This window comes from Ylistrum balloti, unplaced genomic scaffold (assembly GCF_031769215.1).
Source record: "Ylistrum balloti isolate Yb309-2 unplaced genomic scaffold, AGI_CSIRO_Ybal_v1 Utg370902, whole genome shotgun sequence".
Classification (NCBI taxonomy): Eukaryota; Metazoa; Mollusca; class Bivalvia; order Pectinida; family Pectinidae; genus Ylistrum; species Ylistrum balloti.
In genome coordinates, this window is record NW_026782512.1 from 32,812 (window position 1) to 39,778 (window position 6,967).

Below are 6,967 nucleotides of genomic sequence, written 5' to 3' on the forward strand. Positions count from 1 at the left end.
AGAAATCATGGTTACAAAACCATAATATGAATATGAAGTAAATCTTCTGTAAGGTTCATAAGATGTATTGTGGAAAGATATCTTGTACATTGAATTTTTACTATGCATGTATGTATGGACAATGTGATTCCTGATATACCTCCTGTACGTAATGTTTAAGTATGAGGCCTATATATCTAAATATGATACCAAACATATGCTCATACCGACAGGAATTTCAATTTTGTACATATACCAAAAAAAAGAAATCATTTAACACTTTAATCACATTTTATTGCATTTGATCAACAAATACAAGCAGATATATAACTTTAAAAACAAGATTAGATGGACATCATACCACATACAGTAATAATATTCTTCAGCAATGTAAACAAATACAAGTCATCACACAAATTTTCTCCATTTCAATGTTGTATCCACTTTAAAGTTTCTAACCAAGGAATTTATTCTTTTCTTGCTGTAGTTTTGTCATATGGCAAAGAACCAACCAAGGTTTGATTCCCTGAATGAATGTAGAAGGTATGGGACCACCATGTAGATTTTCCCAGGATACCCCAGTTTTGTCCTACAGACCCCTTATGCGCTACAATACCAGCCAACAAGAGTGACTCATATAAGTAGGAATAACTTGTTTTGCCATTGTCATAAAACAAGAGTGCCATGGCACTTAACGGTCATCTGATAATCAATGAATGGATGGACAAACCACAGAATTTGCAGATCATAGTCTGACAAATCTGATGAATTCCCACAATGATATTTCAAGCAAAATATCAACCGACTTTCCCATTTTTGGTCCCATCCCCAAGTGCCTAGGAGTTGAATCCCAGCAGCAATGTTTCAGATCAAATTTGATTGAAATCTACTCGGGTATTCAGATAGAATAGCATGTTACAGCAAATTAATGACTACCCCTTCCTTTTGGAGCCCTGTTCTAAGTTCCTATGGGTAAAATTAACTTTCTGAATTAGAGAAATAATAGCCTACCCTAAGTGATGAATCAGGCCAAAGCTTGTTGAAATTCACCCAGACAGAAAGGAAGAGTAAGGTTTTAAAGCTAATTTCAGCATCTCCCCAGAACTCTAGGGGTCAAGGGGTCAAATTAAAATTCTGAATTTATCACATGATAACCCTCACCCAATGATGCTTCAGACCAAATTTGGTTTAAATCCACCAAGGTATGAAAGAGGAAAAGGGTTTTAAAGAAAAAGTTTACACACAGCGGAAGGTGCACGATGGCTATATAGGTCATTTTGACCCTGCTTGTCAGATGACCTAAAAGTTCAATTCTAAAATATTACATTGTAAAACCTTGATATAATACTCCATTTTCTGTCAATAATGTTTACTATAAACATATTTGTTACAAATTCTTTTCATCTTAAAAGATTTACAAAATGTATTTAACTATCTCAAATATATTGTCAAGCTTTATGGAGATATAACATTTTACTCAACATAATAGATTTACATGGGTAACAGAAAAGAAGCAATAATTACACAATTATATGCTGACATTATTACCTCTCTGCTAATACATCTTTATTGATTGATAGTGTTAATAAATTTCCTCATTCAGTAATTTTTACCTTACCACCTTTGTGCATGTATCTAAGACTGATGTGAAGCTGACATAGCGAAATGAATAGCATACTTTCAATTCAATCGCACACATATGCTAATATAAAAAAAATATTGAAAAATTTATTTTCACTACAGCTTTTTATTTTGTACTATACCAGTTATTTGTACCAACAATAGGACAGCTGTGAAAAAAACCCCAAAAAAAACGGAATGATTGAATCAAGGGAGGTAAGCAACTGTCTCCCATAAAACATCTCACAAAAAGCAATCGCATCCTATACACTGTACTAAATTTTCTATAAAAAGCTAAAGGAACAGTGTATATATTGAGTAGAATGGGATGTTAAATTTGGTGCTGCAAAGTTTTTTGATCAACACCGGTGAAATGGCAGATGGTAGTTTCACTGCTTATATCAGAGAAAAAGACAGAAAAAAATCCTATTTTAGTCGATAAAAAACAAAACAAACCCAAAATAGTAACTATTAATTTCCATTGTATACACAATTACCTTGTTAAAATGTTCAGTAATTAAATTTGTTCATTAACATATTTATCCTAAATTGTTTCATACAATAAAAACATGAAATAGTCAACATACATAAATATAGTAAAATCTCATCTCCAGATCGGACACTAGATTGAAGAAGTCACACGACTACTAGTATATTCATCCTCCTAAACAATAGCATACGGACAATCACTATCCAGGAGTCTATTTGTCTAGATTAACAATGTTTCATTATTACCTATTCAATGTGGAGGACTAACAATTTGTTTTTCAAACCAACGTATCAAATATCAACATTCATACCATCACTTACAACATACAAACATAATTCATGTTCACAATGTCACAACCAGAGTGCCTATCAGTGGAGTCTTCACCTGTGTAATATGAAATCTGAACTCCAGAGGTATAATTCTTGTCTGTATCACACCAGTTAATGTGAAAGCTGAGATTTCTTTATTTAACACTCAATGAAAAGATTAATATTATTTTTCTTCCATCCCCATATTGAGAATTTAACTCCCAAGCCTGTACAATTGATTTTTGCAAGACACAAATGCATGGCATATGATAATTGCACGGTAACCAGAAGCACATACTAGGTATATGAAAATCACATTTTAGCCTGTTTTTGATGTTTTGCGTATAAAAATCATTGTGAAAAAAAAAAATCTTATGTAAATGTAACATTATTTTTTCAGTTTATCATTTCAGAATAACTGTCAATCTTTCAATCATTAAAAACAAATTTTGAACTATTTAGATTCATCTACAAATTTTAGCAGATAAAAAGACATTATGTATTTACTGAAAAGGGAGAAAAATCCAAAAAGTACAAGTGAAATAATGCATCACAAAAAATCACACAACTTTAAAATTATCATTCTCTCTGACAATATCAAGACAAATCATCCAGACAATTGTACTGAACGTTGTTCCTGTATTTAATACATACACCAAACTGCTGATTGTAGAATGACCTACCGGTTAAATAAGATGTTGTAAAATTCATTTCAAATAATACCATGGTTTTGAAATATTGCAAAATATTTCTTAGGAATTGCGCTTTTTGTGTATTATGTTAATATCAGGCACCAACACAACATAAATCTAAATAAATCTTTAATTCCAACAACTTTTGACAGAAACCTGTCAATAAGAGACAAAAAACAATCTGTCTATACTGGTAATATTTTCTAACGTCATTTTGTGACAACTTGTACATATGTAAAGTTAAACATGATCAATATCCTGAATACATGTATAAATATAAATTAAATAATGAATATTAAACTTTCAATGGTAAATGTCAACAGTGTGACATATTCATAGCAAACCCTGTACAAAATCTGAGACTATGTTACGTCAAGATATTTAAGTTTAAGCATGCATGATAACACAAACAAATTGATGAAGTTGTTTGATATTAAAATTTTTTCACAAATCTTATAACATTATTAAATATTATTTATCACCTCTGTTTTTCAGTGATGTAACGCCCATTCAGTTAATTATATCATGAACACACAGTCATTGACAACACCTAGCTGCGATGTGATTGGTGTAGGTTTTCATAGGTTCAAATGTGTGGTCATATCATCATCACAGCACGACATGCATCATAAAATAACAACAGGACCAGAATTATAGTTAGAAGTTCCCTCTTTCAGCCATCATTTCAACCAGACAAAATGCAGTTTCACAAATATTCCAATCATTTTTGTATGAAACTTGCCACCAAATTTCCAGTTTTGATTACATCAGTGAAATAACGAAGATTTGTTTCATTCATCTCGTAAGTGGAAATTAACACACGATTCCATTTATTAAGTAAATCATCTCTGCAACCATCAATACATAATCCTTAAAAAAATAAAAATCATGTCTAGACAAAAACCTTTGACATTTGACAAGCAAAATATGTACACAAAGCCATTATTACTGGCAAGAAAGGGAAATGTTTGGTTTTTTGTAATGCATTCATCAATAAAACACCATTTTTACAGATTGCTAAAACATTAAAATCACAGATTCTTGGTGTTAAAGTGGAGAAATCAGTGACGGAAAACTTGAGAGTAAATATGTTAAAATCAGTTTTAAGAAGGAAGACAAAGGAGAAAATGTGTCTCTAGCTCTGTTTCAAGGATTCAAATCAGAAATGCAATTACCTTCCTTACTACTAATGGAAGAGAAGATACACCTCTCCCTCCTAATCAAGCATTCAAAAAGGTTATATGTACACCTTTTTTTGAACTTCAAGCACTCAAAAATGAAATATTTAAGTCTCCTTCTCCTTCAAGCATTTAAACATGGAATTAATGTTCACCTCTCCTTAAATTTCAAGTAATCAAAGAGGGAATATATGTACACCTCTTCTTTCACTGCAAGAGAATATACTTGTACACCTCTCTAAAATACAAATGTTAGAGAAAAAGCCCTTCCCAAACAACTGTAAAAAGACAAACGTGCACAAATCTACACATATCTGAAAACAACTGACAATTTCTGTATTCATCATGAATCCCAGGGGGCAATACACATCACATAACTCAAATTCTCACGGTGTGGGCTGATTAGAATAACAGTATTTGTTAGTAAAGCTAGTTAACAGCAATAAATATGGATGGGTTTATTACCAAGCATGAGCTTATTGCCAGATAAATATGGCAGATGAACACATAGAGTATCACAATCTTTACTATGCGTCATTTATGTTAACATAATGACAGAAATGTCTAACATGTAAAATTTAATATCAACAATATATAACTCTCACAAGGTTTAAAGCTCCTAATTATTCAACTTCAAACCCCTGTGCATACCATACATTTGTATATAGATATATACCATTACTACATATTTGATAAATGTGTGCCACTGTGATTATTCTATAAATCACCACAATGTATAACATCTGATAAATTCTATCTCTATGACAGGTTCTGTATTCAATAATTTCCTATTTTTTTGTCACTGGATAATATTCTATCCCATCAAATCAAGTACAATATATTAAACTTTTCTGAAATAATAAACAAGGTCATCAAAGACGAAGTAACTCTTGATAAAGAAAATGTGAGTATTGTTTTCTGGAAGGTATACCACAATCATATAATGCATGAATCCCAACATGTATTATACCATATGTTTGCAACAACTAACAACAGTCATGTAAATACTGTAGAAACATTAATCTTGGTGGGAGTTTTATTTTCATTGATTCCATGTGTACTCTTAATCCATGATTCATGTCCTATCAACAAACTGTTGAAATTACTATGAGTAGATTTATTGAGCTATAATTATCCATGTAATCTACATCCATGAAACAGCATTAAAAAAAAAAAACATGAAAATTCTAACCCACGAAAATGTATGATTCTACAGTAATTAAAACAAACTAATATACATCATATAGTAAAACACTCCAGTAAAGTATTTCAACAGTAATTCTTAATCCAGTTTAATTAAAATACAGATGCACCAAAAGTATTGCACACTAACATCTGTAATTTAACCAAGTGTATTACACAGGTCCAAGTGATGGACAAACAGTATTTATTACTATGTGGTAAATATACATATTTTAGCAACAATCTTATTTGAGTGCTTTCTCTGCTAAATTTATTCTACTAAAATATGACTGCGTTAATTACAGCTTATACATGTTGTTGATGTAGCAGTTGTTGTGGATGCACAAATTCATCATTGCACTAATAAAAAAAGAGAAATAATATGCTAAACTTTGATTAAATATGTACATTATAACAATGTATCCCCTCCAGAGCTTGCAGAATTTTTTTCGGCTAGAGACATCATGTGATTTTATCATGGGTAGAACATTTGGCAAGAACAATGCATTATCATTGCACTAAGTTGAACCTGGTTTAGCAATGCTGTACGCTTTGTGTTAAAGATCATTTTCTCTCCAGACTGATCCAAGTTCTTGAAACATGTATGATAAGAATTCAACTACATTTGTCACAATATCCTGCTCTATGCTGCTGTGCCATGCGATTCTCTCTGTCTGACAAGTATATGATGTGAGGCTCCTAGTCGGACAAGAGGTGTGTAAAATGTGAAGAATTGCTTGTCAGACAAAAGGTGTTCAGTGTATGGCTTGTCAGACAAAAAGTGTGCGGTGAGGGACTCCTTGTCTGGTAAGAGTTATATAAGATGTGGGCTCTGTCTGAAGCAAGCTCCATGTCTGGAAGAAGGTACACAGTGTGAGGCTTCATGTCTGACAAGAGGTGGTGTGATGTGAAACTCCATGTCTGACAAGAGATTTGTGGTGCGAGGCTTTCAAGAGTCTGATAAAAAAAGTTTCTTCTGGAGATGATTATTAACGTTAATATGAATTAACAGATTTTGCCATAGTAGAGGTAGGAATGACGTTTATTGTAATTTTGTTTTTCTACGAAATGAAACAAAAGACAAAATTGTTTACTGGCCACCTACTACAAACCCTTCCTACAACTGTCATCAAATGTATGTCTATGTTGAAATCTAGTGCAGAGATGTGCCTTTTCCCCCGTCTTGCTCATAAGATTAATCATAATAATTTTTCATCTCCCTCTTACCATGATTGGCTTTCTGAAAGAAAACTGTGACCTCAAGATTTAAATATCATTTGACAATAAATTCTATATCGAGTAGATATTAACAATCATCATAAAATAGACCCAGTACAAATAAGCTAAATATTTCAGTCGTAATTATGTCCCATTTGAGAGACTGTCCTGTAACACCAATACAACTTCCATACCAGACATATCTGTAGCATCTTATGGAAATCACAGGATAACTTCTAATTTTTGTTCTTTGTAGCCATTACAAACCACCTACTGTAAAATCATCAATTTTTGTGTTTT